The sequence below is a fragment of the Coturnix japonica genome, chromosome 3, assembly GCF_001577835.2.
Source record: "Coturnix japonica isolate 7356 chromosome 3, Coturnix japonica 2.1, whole genome shotgun sequence".
In the NCBI taxonomy this organism is placed as follows: Eukaryota; Metazoa; Chordata; class Aves; order Galliformes; family Phasianidae; genus Coturnix; species Coturnix japonica.
In genome coordinates this window covers 1,151,854-1,171,338 of record NC_029518.1, presented here as the reverse complement: position 1 = coordinate 1,171,338, position 19,485 = coordinate 1,151,854, and the positions used below count along the sequence as shown (strand labels likewise).

The 19,485-nt window shown below is 43.8% G+C and overlaps 1 long non-coding RNA gene across 2 annotated transcripts in view; it reads left to right on the top strand.

Moving 5' to 3' along the window:
• LOC107310689 overlaps nucleotides 1-19,485 on the top strand; it is a 139,766-nt gene that overhangs the window by 66,086 nt on the left and 54,195 nt on the right. The window contains exons 2-3 of one of the 2 annotated variants that reach the window (XR_001553684.2): nucleotides 13,142-13,312; nucleotides 15,215-15,313. This is a non-coding gene — a long non-coding RNA (uncharacterized LOC107310689). The remainder of the gene's footprint in view (nucleotides 1-13,141; nucleotides 13,313-15,214; nucleotides 15,314-19,485) is intronic. The other variant, XR_001553685.2, reaches the window with a different exon arrangement.

Here is a 19,485-nt window from a genome sequence, read left to right as displayed (position 1 = left end):
AGAAGGATAAAACAGAAAAGCACAGAGAAAGGTGTCCAATTCATGGAATGACTTTGTTATGAGAGATAGTAAATAGGCAGTGAAATAGTGATTAGCCTGTAAAAGCGAAGCTAACGTGGTGCGAAGAATGAGCCTGATAGAGGTCTGAATGATTTGGAGTTCCTAGGAAACAGCTTTTTTCTGCTCTTCATACTGCTAGAACTGGAGGGCGCTCCCTGAAATAATCAGGTAGCAAGTTCAAATCAGCAAAAAGGAGATTTTCTTCCTGCCTGCTTCCTCAACACACACAGTGCAGGATTATAGTGTGAAACCCCTTGTTGCAGGATGCCGAGGAAGCCAATGGTATAAATGGGTTCAAGAAGGGATTACACAAATTCATGGAGGAGAAGTCTACTGGGAACTATTAAACACGAGGGTCCAGATGCAACCTCTGGCTCGGGAAGTCCCAAAACTGCTGATTGCTGGAATCTGAGAGGTTATACCAGAAGGGGGATCGCTGTAATTGCTATGCTTCTTATATTTGCTTCTGAATCACCCACCATTGACTACTGGGGAAATGGTATGCTGGCTTAGATGGGCCTTTGGTGGCTCAGAATAGCTCTTCTATTTTTATGTTCTTAATTTTTGTACAAAGAATCGAGAAATTACTTTATCTTTCTCCTTTCTGCAAGCTGAAATTCACTAGTGCCAAAAAGTCAGATTTCAGACTGCTCAGGCCACTCAGGACAAGCTGCTATCACAGATGTGGTGTGGCACATTAAAACATATCCCATTCAGATTGCTATGACTGCCCTGGGCCAAGTGAGCATGCCGTCCATGTTAATAGCTGGATCCACAGCTTCCCTCCAGGCACAAATGCCCATTTTTTTGTATGAGTAAAGGCACTCCAGCAAAGTTGGCTCCAACCTTGGGGCTGGAAATTCAGGAATGAAGAAGCTGGGTTACCCCGTCATCTTCACTCCACACTTATACAAAAGGCTGACCACACTCATCCTGGCTTGTAATGAGAAATGTTCACTCTCAGTATCGGATGAAGTGTGCAAGCTGCAAACCATCTTATCTCCTTCTGCAGCTGCTTCATGATACTGGCACACCTGGTGCTGAGTAGACTCAGGTAGAACCTTGGTAGGTTTCCAGCCCACACCAAAGGGGCAAGGAGACAGATGAGGTTGTAGGACTGTCCATTGGGCAATACCAATCCAGGGTTAGTTGTTGCTAGATGCTGTATCGTCAGGACATGAGTTAGAATGCAGATTTGCCCCAAGGGAGGTTTGGACTTGGGAACCTGGATGTGAACAGCTTAAGCTGGAAGCAATTTGCAGGCTGACCTCTGCATGGAGACCACCTCCATATGTGTACCCACTGTGCCCTTGCCCTCACCCTTCCCCCCAGCATCCTCTTACCTAAATGTTTGTAAATATCTCCAGTAGGGAAATGGATAGGAATAAAAAATGAGGCAGAAAAAGTGAAGGTGGGAGGAGGAGAACGATACCTCTTCTGCAGATACAATAGTTCAGATGGGGGGAATGCACTGTTAAAGTTTCTGCTTTGACGTGTATGTGAAACGTGGCCAAGTTATGGTTTCCGTGGGAATTGTACGTTTGAATTTTCAGCCTTTTGTGTGGTTAAATTCTCAACCACAACATTGCATTAAATAGCCGGGCTTTTTTTTTTTTTTTTTTTTTAATTTATTTATGATAGTTGTTGTACCCATAAAGCTTAATGTTTTGCTTCTTTACGAAGGTGGGAGGGTATTTGTGTGTTTTTGTGCCGGAGCGATGACATGGCGGTTTGCTTTAAATCGGGGCGTGGAGGACATGCTCGGATTTCTGCCAAAGTGAGAGGCGGGGAGGGAGGGGGATGGTGGTGTTGGGAGCCTTCTAGCAAGAGGAGATGGCTGTGCTGCCAGACCAAAAGCATTTAATCTGGGGGACTGGGCTGGGCAGCGGGATTTCCTGTTGTGATACTGAGTTTTATCTCTAAGTAAGCAATTCCGGACTTGCTCCAGCTGGTGGGGACCACCAATTCTTTCTGCTCTTCCCTCTACCTTCCCTCCTCCAAATATTTGCTGTATGCCCTATGGGAAGTGATGCAAGCTACCTTTGTTGAAAATTGCACCAGCTGTCTGCCCATTAAAACCCAGCATTGCAGCAGCATTATGGCAGCACTAGTTGTTGGGTGGATGTGCACAACCAAACGCGGACCTGATGGGATGATGTAGGTTCCCATCAGCCCCTATAGGAACCTGTAGAAGGTCAGGCATAAAGCTTGGGAAGCAGCACGGGGAAACCAGCACCACATTCATGTGCTCTACGCTTATTCTGAGGTTGCCAGCACTGGAAATTTTAGTTTGTCAGTATATATGAGAGTTGTGGTCAAGTGAAATATAAATTGGAAGGGTTTCGTAAGAGTGTTTATATTCTACATCAGCAGTAGATCGAAAGGTGAAGACTTACATGTAGTAGTAGAATGAAGATTTACATGTGATAAATATATTTTCTTTTCATCAATGACCAGCAAAAGAAAATGAACACAAACAAAATGTTTACAGGTCCCATTAAATATATTTGCTTGTTTGGGGCTTGTTATTATAGCCCCTAAGCACAGTCCTAGGGCATTGCAGACATCAGAATTTATATCATGTAGCATGAGGAAAGCTGGATGAGCTGGAGGTGGTTCTTTTTGCTTCTCTTTAGTGATGCTTTTTTTGGATACTTTTTCCCTTATCACCTCACATCCTTAAGGAGTCAATCCCTTGATTAGTGTCCAGCTAAGAAGCAAGGGTCCAACGTGCATCCATCCCCATATTTTCAAACTCAGGTTGTTCTACTGACCTTCCCATTTGTCCATGAAACTTCATTCTTCTGTTCTTGATTTCCACATGGTCTCTGAGCAGAGTCTTCAAAAACAAGTGGAACAGAAATTGTTGGCTCTTACTTTTCCTCCCTCAAAGAACATTTGGATGCTTTTTTGCCCTGCAGTGCAAGTGTGATCCCATGTGTACAGATTGATATTTGTCCACTTGGGATAAGCACAGGACTATGGGCTCAAGCTGAAGACACTGTCAGTGTGGAAGCTGGGTTTATTGCTATGGATCCTGCAGAACCCATGTGATTCGGATAGTTAGTGCCCTTTTTTGAAACAATCCTTTGGTTTTGAAAGCAAATGGGGCCATAATATAGCGAATTGGACACTAAATTTCTATTAATTCATAAAAACTAAAATAGAATCCATTAGGAGTAGTTTGGTATTGGTGTGAAAGGAGATGTAAATTATCCACTATCATGCTTGAAATGCGAAAGCTAATCATGTTTGGCATCAGGCCAGCCACCATTAAAGTAATTATTTTTAATCATCAGCACTTGGTGACATGAATACTCATATTTGTTGATTTACTGGGGAAAGCACTTTATATTGTAAATAAAAAGCTGAGAAAATACACATTTTGTTAGAACGATAATAATAATTATTCAGAAAAAAGAAGAAAAAAGAGAAGACATTTGCTTTTTTGAAGCCAAACGAGTCAGTTTCCATCCTCCCATCAGTCAATATAGGCCTGATCGAATGCCTCTTGCATTAAATGGGAAGAGTGCTGGCTGCGAAGGAGCTTAGATCGTATTCCTGCATGAACATTATGTTTCTGATTGTTCCAAATTACTAAAAGTGGGTTCTCCTGAGCCACCGCTATTGAATGACTCCTTTCTTCTTATGGGCTTTTCAAAGTTGTCGTAAATTCAGGCTGAAGTGTCCAACGCAGCACCTTTATTTCAGATAAAGACTATAAAATATAAAATGCAAATGGTCTATGTGACTTAGGCAAAAAAAAAAAAAATATATCTCAATTTGAGTTTATTTTCATTAGTTTTCAGTGAGGCTGAGACTCTTAATTGCCAACCTGAGTTCTGCATGTGGAGATACAGGGGCCTTGCTTTCTTAGGAGGCAGAAGCCCTTTAAGCTGGCATCTGCGGTTGAAACGTTCATATGAAATTTGGAAGTACTCAATAAGAGGATGAGCAACACATTCCATAAACATCCTGCAAATGTGAATGTAGCTCTGGATTTGCCACAGTAGTCCATGAAGTGATACATTGTTTTCACGAGCTAATTTCAGTAGGAAATACAGGGTATGACTTAATTAAGCAATTGTGAGGTCTGAATTCAGACAGCAGTTTGGGGAGGGGAAAGGGTTCTTAGCAGGTAAAGCAAAAGCAGCAGCAAAGTGCTAAATATAGGGCTGGGCATGATTGCAAGGAAGCAATGACCGATTCTATAGGCTGAATTATAGTAGAATAGAAAGCCAGACACAGGTAGTGAGTGCGTATGGGAATAGTGTACACAAAGAGTCTCAGAGGAACTTCCAACACGTGCATTTTGACAGGGAATTCTATACAAGCCCGAGTTCTTGCCTGTGTAAAAGTGGCATGTTATTGTTTGGGGTCATTAAATTAAAGAAAATGATCGGTGGAGGGGGCACAAGAATGTCTGGCAAATGTTTCTGAATAACCGAGGTCGAAAGATCAGTACCAGAATGGAATACAGTGCTTTAGCTGGGGGAGAAATTAAAGTTCAGCTGATGATTTTTTCTGAAGGCCCACATGTAAACAGGTAATGGGGCCAGTGCTCCATCAGAATGCTTTCAATTCTTCTGTGTTGCAAGGCTTTTTCCTTGGTAGAGCCATGTGAGGTGAAGACATCCTCTTCTCAGGTGAAGATTCAGCCCTATGTTAAACAAGAAGTTTGGTAAACTCATACATTACTGCTCATGGGTTATGTGTCAGAAAAGAGACTTCCCAAATCCCACACTTTGAAGGACTGTGCTTTATCCAACAGGCAGTGCCAGCAGCAGTGTCACTGATTCATTATCAGAACTTAAGGACAAATTAAGAAGACATTTCTTTTTCATAAAACTTCTAGAGGGAAAGAGTCCTTTTCATGAAGCACTCTGGATTGTTAGTTTGGTTTATTCTGGAACACGATATCCATTCGTTTCATTTTTTTCCTCCCAAAAGTGGGTCCATAAAGATAAGAAATAAGGACAATTCCAGCTGTTTCACTTGAAAATATTTGGCTGCTTTGAACTGTCTCCTGTATTGTTGTTTTTTTGGTTTTTTTTTACTCCTACAAGAAGATTTCAGCAAATACTGCTTGAATTGTGAAGCATTTTGATTGTGATTTCCTCCATTTATTCTCTCTGCAGTATTTCAGCCATCTCTGTTAATTGCACACCTCTATATTCAGCTTTACCAAACCTTCCTGCATTAAGTTTTGCTTCCACAGCGTTTGCCATTCTAGGTGATGTTTTGGGAAACAAAGGTGTTCTCATCCTTTGCCATGTCCCTGCTACTGTGTTTTCCCAGGCTGGTGAACAAGATATGATGCAAACCCTTGCGAGGAACTTGCACTTGTACTTCACATGGCCAATAATAGGTGCCCCATGTGGCTCTATGTGAAATGCACGCCGTGCTCCTGGGTGCTCATCAGCATGCAGCGTGTATCTCTCAGCTTTTGAAGTCTGCATGCTAAAGGCAGGGAGTGCTGTCTGTGGCAGAGATTTGCAGGAAGTGTCAGTGTGGGTTTCCTTCGACGTTAGCTAGATGGTGCTAAAGAATTTTTGCTTGTCGTCGCTAAGCAGAGCATGTGGAGTGCAGTCCTCCTTTAGCTTCCTGGGCTTGGGATTAAAATCCAATGCTTTTGTTTTGTCCTAAATGAAATGTGAGCTGTAGACAATGCATACAAGGAATTAAAACAGGCAAAAGACCTGCTCCTAAGAACTTTAGGAGTAGACCTATTGATTTCAGTGACATCAGTACACATTAGGTCAGCCTTACGCACGCTTTGAGCAAAGAGAGGCTTTGCCAAGCTTTTGCACTCCTGTGCCTATTTCTGATCCACTCAAACAGCGATGGGCTTCCAGCAACCATTACATGCTCAGACTTTCACAGGGTCTGTTATGAAGCAAGGAAGATTTCCTCCTGCCTTTCACAGCTGTGTCCTGCAGCAGTCTGCACAGTTTTGAAAGTGGATAATTTAGAAAGCAAACAAAACACCACTTCTCCAAGCAAGCACTTGTGGAGCCCAGGTTTCATTGCTTTTTGAGTGCTGCTGTTTCAGATTAGCAGAGTCCTGGCTCTGATAAATACTAACAAAGTGTAACGAATGATCAAAGCTGCATTTACAACCCAATGAGGTTGAAATGATTGATCTGGATGACATAATAATGATAACCAGTGAGATGAGGCATGCAAGACTACCCCTCCAGGTACTTGGAGAAAGGAGCAGGTATTAAAAATGACTCCACTTCTTAGGTCATCAGGTTATTCCCACTCTGATATGTGGAGGACAAGCGCAAGACCTTCCCTTTCATTGAGAAAAGCCCTGCAGATGCTGCGGACAGTTCATATCCCTTTGGTAGTAATTCATTATTTCTCTGCACATTACAAAGGTTGGCTGATGACCCAGTAAGTAAAGGGTGAGTTGTTTGTGACTGTTCCCTGTGTTGCTGGGGATCAAAGCCTCGCACCCTAGTTCAAGGCCTGGTGGAAGCTCCAGTGATGTCCTTTCCAAACCTTGTGCAAGGTCACACTTAGAGATGTGAAGGGATATGAGAGGTTTTGTATAGATCGACTAGGTGATTGATGAGAAGACAGCATGGACTTATCATTACTCCAATCATCTTTTAAACTTGGCTGCCTCTACTCCCTTGATACCCTCTCCAACAGCAGGACATCTCCTTGTAGCCTTCCAGGATCATGCTTCCAGCAGGCTTCACATCTTCCTACAGAACAGGAACTCCAGGCTGCTCACCTTGGATCTGGTTGTGAGTAGATGGGAAAGCATGGACCTTCCTTGTCAGGGTCTCTTTTCTCTTTTGACTGAAGTTTCTGGATGAGCTGGATGCTCACATTCCTCAGCATAGCTTAAAAACAACTCACACTTCTGAAAAACCAACAATATCTGCTATTTATTTCTAGCAGGCTGCCTTTTCCAGGCAACAACAGGAGACCTCATACCCTCAAAGTACCCAACAGTTTAGATGATCTCTGCCCTTGTGAGGCCCTTTCTGGAGTACCGCTTCCAGACCTGGGGCCCCTTGTACAGGTGGGATGTCAAACTGTTTGAGTGAGTCCAGATGAAGGCATGAAGATGCTCAAAGGGCTGGAGCACCTCTCCTATGAAGATGGGTTGAGCCTGGAGAAGAGAAGGCCCCAGGGAGACCTTACTGTCTCCAGTACCACAAGCCTTCCAGTACTTTGCAGGGAGTTTACAAGCAGAAGAGAGACTGACTTTCTACATGGTCTGATAGTGACAGGAAAAGGATGAATGGCTTGGAACTATAAGATGTTAAGATATAGATGTTTAGGTTAGATGTTAGGAGAAATTTTTTTTACTTGGAGAGTGGTGAGGTGCTAGGGTTGGAAATAGGTGGTCTTTAAGATCCACTTCAACCTAAGCCATTCTATGATTCCATGATTCTGTGAGATGAACTCACAGCACTGGGGTAACAGCTTAACTCTAAGATCTGGTCCTGGTGTCTCTCTGGTTTTACAGCAGCCAATGTTCTGCCATCTTTAGTGGTGAATCCTCTTCTGCTCCATTAACAACCACCAAGTTCTCCTCCCTCCTTTCCTTTTTCTCTCACAGAATGTATGGCAATCAGAATAAATTTGTTCACTGCAGGCTGGGGAGCATTAGCATTTTAAAAACACTGGGCTGAATCCTCAGCAGGACGTAAGTCAACAATAACACCTTTGAAGTCAAGACAGCTTTTCTCATTTGCCATCTGGGAGTCTTTCTCAGTATGGCCCTCCAAGGGGATATTCTCAGTATCTACAGCTGGAGGATGATTTCTCTGGGTTTCCCATACAGCTGACAAAGAAACAGTGTCACAAAAGTCCCTCCAAAAGGCATCTAAACATGAATCAGAATTGCCCTATGGAAGAAGTTACCTTTCCCCCCCCTTCCTTGCCCCACCAGGGACCATAGAGAATGACTGTCCCAAGTGAAGCACCCAAAGCAAGAAGCTTCCATTTGGCCTAGGAGCATCTTGTGTCACCACTTTCAGAGCTGACTCAGTAGCTGGTTCTTTCAGCTGTTCATGGAGGAGTTCTGAAAGCAGCGCCGTCTGTTTGCCTGACCAGAAATCCCACCAATAACGACAAGCAGGACTGACAAGTATATGGGCAGGCATGAGTGCTTTTCTAAAGATTCCTAAACTACCTCCAAGTCCTTTTACCCAAACAATGTTACCGTAGACGACAGTTGACCTCAGACTCAGTTCTCTGAGCAATGAGTTCAATTAGCTTTAATACTTTCAACATTTAAATAGTTAATAGTAAGCAAAGTTCTTTAGAAGCGGAGGGGGATGACTACATGTGCGTCTGCTGAGGTTGTCAGGCAACGATGGAAAAAAAAAATAAAATCTCTCTAATTGCTTCCAGACAATGACTGTTGGATAGAGCTGTGCAAGGGGAGCTTGCTCAGACAGAGGGACTGCTCTGAGCCAGTGAGGATCTGCTGGGCTGCCATCTCCCTGTCCCAGCCGACCACCTTCTCAAAGCCAGTAGCAAAGGGGTTGCCTTGCCCCAGACCACCTGTGTCCCCAGCTCTCTGCAATGCCCCTTGCTAACAAGAAGCTTGCAGGAAGCTCAGAGCCTAGGGCGGCAAACCAGCAGGTCTCAGTCTGTTGCCAACTTTCTCCATGATCGTGGGCTTGTCCTGTGGCTTCTCTAACTCTGTGCTCCCAGCCAGCAAAATCTGAGATAAATCCGAGCTGCTGAGGGCCACGGTTCATTAATCTGTCCACACACTGTAGCAGCAAGTGGCATCATCTCGTCCATACACCGATACATTCCTGCAGCTTTGAATGTGTCCTTTGCCAGAAGCATAACCCGATCACGTTTCTTCCTGCTTTGCCATCTTTCATGTTGTTTTCTGGAGTTTGTTCATCTTGGTGTTGGCAGAAAATGGGATTCACATATTTTTGCTGCAATTGGAAAACAAAAGCAGAAGGAGCTGGGAGAGACAACAGCAGAGAGCGCTGAGGAAACTTCACTGGCTGCAAACAGTGTTAGCAGTCAGTGCCAGAACCGAGGGAGGAGTAATAAGGTCATATATTCTGTGATGACAAGTGGGAGAGCTTCCACTTGAACTACCAGGACTCAGCTCAAGCAAGTCCTGCCACCAGTCCAGCCTCAGTGATGACTGAGCAACCACAAAGGTGGCTTTTCAGGAAAGGCCAGTTTCCAAAGCAAAGGGAAAAAAAATGAACTGGGATGGGAAACAAAGTATTCAGCTATTACTTGACTCCATGGTAGTGGCTAACTGCTCTCCTAGGCCTCCATCAGCTTCAGTTGTGCGATGGGGCTGGACCACAGCCCCACATTTCACTCTGTTTTGGCTCAGACTCGGGCAATTCTTTATCAGACTTTCCAGATATTTAAGTGCTAAGCATTAAAATGAAAGCTTAGTCCTAGTTTACTGTTGCATTAGGTGGCATTATTGAAGCCATTTGTCTCTTAAGATCTGTATTTTCTCTTGCCAGTCCACTGTGAAGATATTAATTTTGTACTCATATAGGTGATTGTGTCCAGTCAATACCGTCCTATGCTGATGTCTTGTTCTATCTTACGAGTTTTTGTGTATTTCTTTTCTAAATCTCACTGTGGAGTTGAAACCACTTAAATATTTTATTGCAGAAAATGTAGGCTCTGCATGTAAATTTAGTAGTTGAAGTACATTTATATCCATGCAAATACACATACTTTTACAGACACTGGGGTTTTATTTTATCTAAAGTGATTTAATACTAAGTGGTTGGATTGTAGTGGAATTGTTAAAGGTATACGTGAGCGTCATTTTATATCAGGAGTTAAACAAGTCTCCAGTAAAGTAGTATTGTGGTTTCTTTTAGTTGGAAAGATCAGAGGCTGTAAGAAAAGGAGCTCAGAGAAATGGATGACTCTAACAGGAAAGCAATCCACAGGAACTTCTCAAGTGAATTCATTGCTATATGTTGACATCAAATGGAGGAATGGTCTCAGAAAGCCTCTTTTCATCATCTGTATAGCACTCATAGACAAAGCCCCCTGGAAGTGATGTAGCTTAGGTTAACCAGCAACTTTGTCTTTCTGATGGATTTAAGAATTTAGGTCACTGTCAACAGCCACTGCTGGAGAGATGGTAAAGGTTCGAGATATTTGTAAAGCACCACACTTCATCTAGAGCCATCCCCGCTTATGTCTGCTTGTGTAATTGGTTTTATGGGGACCCATCATCTGTTTCGGTATAAAATCAGCTGGGTTAGTTTAAAGCAGAGCTGACTAGCTGGCAGGGGAGAGTGCTTCAAACCTACCCTGGCTATTGCTGCAGCAGCCTGGCCCACCGCCAGCATGGAGTCTACAAGGAGTTGGAGTATATTTAGCCTCAGTTTATTCTCTGCCTCTCATCTTGTATGCTGGCCTGTGCCAGCTGTGACTTGAGCCTTCCTGGCCCCTTGGTGCCACCCCCCAACCTGCCATCTTGTTGAGATTCACGGTGCTGGTTAGCACGTTGCTTATATTCTGCCCTGAATATCTGACTGCTCTGTGATGCCAGGCAATTCATTTAATTCCACATACTTAGTCTGCATCTCTGCAAAGTAAAGGGTAACCCATGAGCACCCAAGTCACTGTGAGGTGTCTGTGTGCTGCTCTGGTTCCTCACAGAAAGCTTGGTTGAAAATTGCAGTAACTTGTAAAATACGTTCACTTGGGGTAGAGCTGGGAAAGACTGAAAATATTTAATATCATACATAACATGTAATAGTAATGTTATTGAGACAAGGCAGTGAGGGACCATGTGTTTATTACTTCAAGAAGGAACACAACCCCACTGTTACTACAGAAAATCTTGGCCCTTACAATATTTAGGGAATAGTGCTCCAGATTGCAGTTTCCTCTACCAAACACACCCTTTTGTAATCCTAGAAGCTTCCTCCTTGTCCATTCCAACTTTGACTTCAGATTTTTGTCAACCAAAAATGTCTTGCAGCTTTACAGGATTTCCAGTTAGAAACGATACAAGTTTTAGCACATCTCATAGGCAAGGGAATAAGATGTCCTTTATGACCTGATAAAAGTAAACCTGAGGGAGCTATTCCCAAGAGTGCCAAACGGGGTCAAGGATGAGATCATATCTGAGAACGCAGCAATGGTGTCAAATACCTTTTGTAAAGCAGTGACATAAAGAGCTTTAGAAAGCTGGCCTGAACTCAGGGATCCTGATTGGCTTCCAGTGATGTCAACCATGTGCCCATAATGCCTAGTAAATGCCTCTTTCTCCTTCCTTTTTAGGAATAATTGCTCCTCAATAACAGCAGCGAGTGGCTTGATGTTCACTTAGGGTGCACTCTGAGCTAACTGCAATATGCTTCAGATAGTCACAGTCAGCGTGAGTGATACAGGCATGCTGGTGACAATGGACAAGGAGAAAGCTGACATACTCAGCTCTTTTGCTTCAGTCTTGACTGGCAACTGCTCTTCACACAGCCCTTGAGCAGATGGTTTGGAAGATGAGAACTGGGGGAACAATGCCCCTCCCACTGTAAGCAAAGATGGGATTTTTGAAAATCCATCAGTCCATTGGTCCCAATAAGATGCATCTAGGAGTCCCAAGGGAACTGGGTGACATAGTTACCAAGCCACTCTCAATGATATTTGAAAAGTTATGGCAGTCAGGTGAAGTCTCTGATGACTGGATAAAAAGGCAATGTCACACCCATTTTAAAGGATAGAAAGGATGATCCAGGGAACTACCAACCTGTCAGCCTCACCTCAGTGCTGGGGAAGATCATGGGTCCTGGATGCTATGCTAAGACACATGGAAGAGAGGGAGGTGTTATGAGACAACCAGCACAGCTTCACCAAGGTTAGGTCCTGTCTGACCGTCCTAGTGTCTTTCTGTGATGCCATGAGAGTGTCATTAGACAAGGGAAGAGACACTGATGTCATCTATCTGGACATCAGAAAGATCTTTGACACAGTCCCCTGTAACATCTTTCTTTCCAAATTGGAAAGATATGGATTTGATGGGTAGACTATTTGATGGACAAGGACCTGATTGTGAAATCATACCCAAAAAGTGGTGGCCAGTGTTTCAGTTCAATGTCTAGGCAGAGATTAGTGGTGAGTTGTGTCCCTTGGGTCAGTGTTGGGACCAGTGCTTTTCCAAGGCCTAAAGTCCTGTGACACTGTGAGAGCATACACTTCTGCTACTGGAGGAAATTCTGGTTGGAAAGGTTGACTTCCAGACATGGAAATAGAATTTGGAAAATCTAAAGACTTTTGCTTAAGCCTACCACTGATGTTTTGTATGGCTTTAGGACAGACAAATTGTCCCTGTGCTTCAGCAGGTTGTCTTCTTGATGTAAACATATCCTGAGATATATCTTTAGATTCCTGTCTGTGAAGAGGAAGGGAGCCCATTTTCCTGCACTACATCCACTTTCTTATAAGCTCTTAAAAGGCAATGGGAAATTGTGTTAATGGCAGGTAGGAAACCTTTTTCATTCCTGGACATAAGGTACTTAGGTGTTACAGTGATGACGAGACAGTTGTCTCATGCAGACACACCTGAAGCTGGTTGTAACCAGCAAGCCTTTAACTTGCACACATCATGTAGATAAATCAAATCTGAAACACTTGCTGCTGGCCACCAGTCTGATTAGCTCCTAAGGTAGTGAACTTCACATGGTGGGGACAGGACAGAGGACATCACTTACCAAAGATCTTTTCCAGAGGGTTCTGTGAGACCCTCTTGTTCCTGCTCTGATTCCCTGCTCTTCCCTGAGCTGTGGTTGGAAGTGGTGGCTGGCTGGATGCTGTGTCCCACTGCTGGTAATCCCTTGTGCTGACCCTGGGCTCTGATTTGTTAAGCTGGGATCTGTAGAGCTACAATTAAGAATTCTGCCACTTGTTCTAATTTAGTGAGGGGTGAGAATTAACAGATGGTGTCATTATCAAAATCTGTTCGAGTGTTGAAACAACATAAATCCTACAAATACAGAAAAACAAATACAAACTGCAGTAATTTTTCCAATATCTGTTGAATAATAATTACGCTTTGCATTTATATGGTGCTCTTTTTTTTTTTATTATTCCACAGCTTTTGAAGTGCTTCCTGATCCTAACTACAGCTCAACTAGCCCTGTGAGAGAGTCAAGTGTGATATTACCTGCTCTACTTAAGCTCAAGGTGTGGCCCAGTGCATAAAGGCTTGTATTGGAGGTCTGCACAGGGATTCTGGCTCTGCTGCTGCTTCAGCTTGATGGGCATGGTAGGTGACTTCATTTCTTATCTTTGGGTTGCACAGTTCCTAAAACAGAAATGTTGATGTTTTGCCTCCTTTGTGAAGTGCTTGGTTTTCAACAGATCATTGCAGTGCAGGGTGTGAATACTGCTGTTGTCGTCACTGTTGCTCTCCAGGAGCAAACATTGAGGATCTGGGTGCTAAATATGAAATATCACACTTAGGTTTTCAGGGTGTTGGGAACATCAGGCTTCCAGCTTTCTATAAGCTTGATGTTTTTCAGATGTCCCAGAGTGGACACCATAAAGCAAAGGCAGGTTCATGCTTTGGTTAGCCCACAGAGTCCAGTGGACTTCTGCAATAAGTGCTTTGGAGTTATGTATTTTCATAATAAAGGTAGGGAGTGAAATAAAAAATAGCTGGTTTGGGAGAGGATGCTCTTATATTAATTGTGGGCACTTCTATCCAGTAAAGTTCATCTATCTAATTTTTCCTTATGTTAATGCACATGGCATAGCACTGGAAGGGACCTTTTGCTTTATTTCCTTGGTGTGTCTTAGTGAAGTGTTTGCGGATTTGTTCTCCATTCCTTGGCAAGTGCCATGGTACAGCTTGTATCCGTGTGGTTTGACATCTTTCCCCTTAAAACCAGGCAGCAGTGTGTGAGCAGCTTCCTGAGGTGGGCCCTAGGATGTAGCAGCACCTGAGGACTGTGTTAATGCTGGGATGCAGCTTATTCACCCAGGCCAAAATTGTGCCACTAAGTGAGAAGGACATGGTGCTGGAGCCTTCCTTAAGTATAATTACCAGTTTCTTCCCAGAACGAAGCCACGTTAATCTTATAACCCATCTGAAATCCTTTGGAAAGACTGAATCGTCTTAACGCTTCCAGTGGTGTCCAGAGCACTTGTATTATGAGCATCCGTTCTTTTGAAAGTCAAGTGATTTCACCTGTAAGCTGTATGTCCTGTAAATCATGATGCCTTCTCCTGGGAGAGGGTCCTGGTGGTCTGAAAGCAGAGCAGGAAGGATGCTGTGCAACCCTGATGGCACCACATGGCATCACACGGGTTGCACAGCATCAGGCTTTATGGCCACATTGTCAAGGGCTGCTTGCTGCCTCCCTTTCAGAGTCAGACTGCGGCGGCAATGCTTATTTATTTATCCCTTTGGTACTGACCAGATGAGAAGAGGAAGGGAGACTCCTTGAGGCTTCTCTAGCTCTGACACCATCTGAGGCTTTAGAAATGTGGGTTTCAGCTGCGCTTGATGCAAGTTACTGAAAACTGGCAAACCAGCCTGTAAGCCAGCACAACACAACCACAAGTTTGGCAACAAATTCCCGCTGCCAGATGCCTTTGCTGTTCCTTTAGCTTTCTATGGATTCAAGGCACTTCACTCTTTTTTGTTGCTGGAAATGCTTTCAAAGTAGAACACAGTGTTTTGGGTTGTCTAGCCAAAGTTTAGTTGTCCTTTTGCATCTTTGCCAAACTTCCTGTTTTCAACAAAAACAATTTATTATCTCACTGGTTCTTTAGACCTGAAAGGATTTGCAAGCACAAATAAACTTCTGTTTTTTCTTCTTTTTTTTCATGGCCTTTCAGAGAATAAACTCACTTGCTTCCTCTCAGTTATGTGTCATATACTAGCAAGGAGAAGTATTTAACCTCTGGACTGCTAGTGAGAATCGGGGAACACTTTAATTATGCAAAACTTCTGCACTCTGAACTTTAAAGAACAGAAATATTCTCTCATTTGCTAGAAATAATTCTTTTCAGGCGGTTGGGCAATAGTATCAATCTGCCACCTGCATGTTAAGGGAGTTGGGAGTGAGCTAAAATTTGAAGTCTTTTAAGAGCTGTTTTTTAAGTCTTTATTAATTGACCAAGAGCGAGTGATATATTCTGCTCAGGAACATTTTGTTCCTAGAGACTTACTACTGACAATCCCTGGCAACATCGTCACAAAATGGAAAGCCTTTGACAAGTATGAAGATGCCTTCCCGCTTAACAACACCAAATTGAATCTGTAAGTAAGAAATGAGACAGTGGAGATATGTGTTGGCTCTGTGCAGGGAAAGCAAGGCACTGCTGCAAGCCAAAGTGCTGCTGCAAAGGGATTGGCTGATTGTAGAAGCATCTTCTCTCTTAAAAATGAAGTATAAGTTATCCAAAGAGGAGGGGTGGGGGGATGAAGGGGGGAGGAATCTTTGTTGTCCATGTTCAGTACCATTGGAGTGTAAGGAGGGAGCTTAACAAAAGCATGCTTGTAAAATTGACTTTGGTAAGAGTACATTTTCAGGGTAGGAGGTAGGAACTTGGTATTAAACAGCTCTTTCTGTGTCTGCCTTCAGAAATTATCACGTTACCTTCAACTGTTCGGAAGATGTTGAAGTCTCTCCTTCTTTTTTTTTTTTTGTACTGTACTTCAAAGGAGTTGCAAATTCTTTGAAGGTGACTTAACATCTCTTAAATGATTCTGAAAGGGGGGGNATCTAAAGCCTTCCAAAAAGAAGTTTAAAGGATATGTTTAATATTATTGTTGGAAGAGCACTATAAATCCGCCACGTTTATGGGTATCGATGTCTTTGAGATGGCATTTATCCTAGCGAAGAGAGAAGGAACAACTTAAGGAGGGATGGATCTTTTTAGGAGCTTAATATGTTCCTCCCCATGTCATAGGGAAAGTAAATGAATAAAAGCATTTGAGCAGAACCCCCCAGCCACACAGAAATGCTCCGGCAGTTGTAACTTCCCGACAGGCTGCGTGTTGGCAGGACACCGTTGTTTTTGTAAGGAAAACTGTGCTTTTAGCCATGTTTTTTGTAGGAGTATGGTGTCTCTGCTTTCAGCTAAGTAACAAGAAGATCAGAAAAAGGCTGTTTCTCTTGTGGAAGAGGCCAAATGTGAACAATGAAAGTAGAAATACCGCTGCTTTGAGCCAGAGCCTGCTATCAATAGCACTTCTATTATCAGCCTATTGATGAGCAATGGTGTATCAGAATGAAATGGAATTCCAGCACGTGGCAGTCAGAGCTGTGCACGTGTGACTTACCAGCTGGGAGGACATTGCTCTCGAGTCATCTTTAGGTTCTTGCCCTTTAGAAAGCACAGGCTATGAGCTATACGAATATCTCTGCGTTTATACTTCCAAAGTGAAAGTGTTTAAGGGGATTTAGGAAATAATTTTGATACCACAGGCTTCAAAGAAATCAACTGTGTTTAGTATCCTTGGCTCTCAGCTTAATTTGCCAAATCATGCTGCTTCTGAAATTTATTGCAAAATTATTGTTCTCTGGGGAAATAATTACCATTCCTCCTCCTAGGATGGGGTGTGTGCGCGCATATGTTTGTTAGAAGGGGAATTGAATCAGACGGGTATAAAGGAAGCCTTCCTTTCTGTAATACTGAGCCAGTGTCCAAAAAAGAGAGGGATGCTTATCTATTGATTCTTTAATAACTGGATTGTTTCTTACTGACAGGAAATGCCCCTCTGGTGCAGCTGTCCTGGTAGTGAGGCTAGTTTGACCTGTAATGGTTTGTGGATGAAATCATCTCGCATAGGTAGTCATAGGATTTTGGCTTTGGGGGCTTTCAGCTGGGGCTGTTTGCTAGGTGAGAAAAGGGTCTTTAACATCCCAACAGGGCTGAGCCTGTAGCGAAAGCCTTGATTCTGGTTGTCCTATCATAAACCATTCCCTGCAAGAAGGAATTTAATTAATGTGCATACCCTGCAAGGGCTTTGTCAGAGGGAAGTAAGTGGCAGAGTAAGTCCCTTGCATTGACTTCCCAGGGAAGAATCTGGGTGGGATGCTGGAACAGATATGCATACCAATGGCCCAAGCCTTAGCGTGGAGTCTGGAGACCAAAGCATTCCTTAGGCTTTTTAGGAACATGGATGCCTTCTTTCAGCACAGTGGAGATGAACACTTACTGGGGAGCTTAACGTAGAGCCCAGAACCTCTGAAACTGGAGTGTGGCAGTGACAGCTACTTCTCCTTTGGTGGCAATGGACAGAGATCTTCCAGCCTGTCTGTTTCCATGTGAAGAGCTCTGTAATATACTGTAACAAGAATTGTTTGCGTCATTTGAGCTAATTTGTAATGCCTGAACCATGTTGCTCTCATCTGGAACCACCCAACAAAGCCTGGTGTTGACTGAGAAGCAGCAGTGGCTGCCTGGAACAAGCTGAGAATTCCGGCTCACAAGCAGAAAGCTGAACTGAGGGGTGCTCACATCCTCTGGGTATGTACAGCACTGCAATGAGAGCCAGCCAGGCTTCTGCACGTGCAGAGGTAGAAAAGAGGAAAGGATGGCACAGAGCAGCACAAGGGCCTGTCAGCTGCAGCCACCACTGGGTTTGACAGGAGCTGGAGCTCCTGATGCTCATGACAAATGGATGAGCTGTGCTGGCTGTGCTGCCTTCTGGGACACACAGTGCCCTCAGACAGGTGCCATCTGCTCTGGGAGGAGGTAAGGACCAGGATGGCATCTCCAGCAGCGTGGAGGCTGGGCCAGATCTTGGCGCTGAACAGAAGCTTTGCACACCTGACAGCTCACTTTGCTTTTTGAATGTTTGTCCAGTATGCACAGCGAATCTGAAGGAATGCCTGTAAAATATCCTACATCTGTTTCCTTCCTTAAACTCTGCAGGCAGCTTGTAGGGCTTTGCTTATAGCCCATTCAGGGCAGGGAGAGGGGAATATTTATTTATGTTTATTCAGTGTTCCTGGAATCTAGCCTGAACTCAAAGCACCTGACAAATGTTTAGAATAAGCCATTAACTAACACTAGATGCAATGGTTCTGTGTTTCAGTTCATCCCTTTCTCTGGAACTGTTTTTTAATTAAAAGCCTTTCCCCACAGAACACCTTGCCACGCTGGCACATGCCTGCACCTCCACTATATGTCTCCATTCCATTGCTGGGATGAACCATGCGGGCAGCAGTATCCCAGACTGGGATGAGAAACAGAGTATGCTGTGCGATCTGAGCTCTGAGAAATTAGGGCTGGATGTGCATTTAGTAAGCAGGGCACCTTCAGGAGACCCTGTTTACAGGTGCGTGATTCTTTGCTGAGGTTTTACCATTTTGGTGATGTGCTTTTTGCACCAGGTTAGCTGCTCCAGGCTGTGCGATCTCAGCCAAAGCAATCCCACAATATCGGGCTGAGGGGGAGGGGAAGGCTGGAACAGTGTTTTGCAATAGTAAAGTAAAAATAATAATGAAGTAAATGCAAAGAAAGAAACAAAACAAAATAAAGGCACACAAAAACATTCTGGTGATCTTTTCTTTATAACCTAATGGTGCTCCCATGCTTTGCGGCAGAGGCTTGAAAGCTGGCAGAGAATTGGCCTTTTGTTTCAAGGCTATGCCTTTTGCAGTTTCTGTCAGAATCCACCCACGTTTGCAAAGCTGTCAGGCTTTTAACAAACTCAGCTCATGCATATTCATCAGGAAGGAGTTGGGTTTTAGCAGTGGGTGAGGCTGTCTGTCCAAAGAGCCTTTGCCTCTTCCCTGGAGAAAGAGCTGTGGGGTGGAAGCTGGGCTTCATGCTGCCCCTTTCCTCAGGGCTTGTAGAGGTGTAATCGCACTTTGGGAAGCCTGTTCTTTTCTGTAGCCCTCAAAGTTGCTGGGTGCAAAAATAAAATGCCCCAGCATCAGATTTGGATGGTGGAGAACAGCTGGGTTCTTTCCCTCCAAACCCAAGGTTCCTGAGCTCAAGGGAAGGTGGGAGAGAAGGAGCAGAGAGACAGTGAGCCCTGGAGAGGGCTTGTTGAGGAGCCTGGGATCTGGGCAGAAAGCCTGGGAGTGAAGGATTGAGGGTGGGAGATGAGGCAGGAGCCTGGTGGGTGTAGTGATCATGGTTTAAGGGATGCTGGTCTGGAAGGGTGAGGGCTGGGAAAGAGAAGAAGGACAAGTTTCAAGACTTGGGTTAAAGTAGATGGAACTGGAGAGAGTCTGTCTTCTGAGTACTTATTTCTGCTGTTCTTGCTATAAATTTAATCTGTGCTAATTCCAGGTTAAACCTGTTTATTTAAAAGAAAAACAAATAATAACGCCAAGTGCCAGAAGAAAGATTGCCTTGAAAGCTCAAATGTCACTGCCTTATATCATGTCCTTCTTCCCATGTCAACACGTGTGCTATGTGAGATGGGATTTGAGATGTTTGGCCAGGCTCTTAGCTGAGAACTGTTATAAC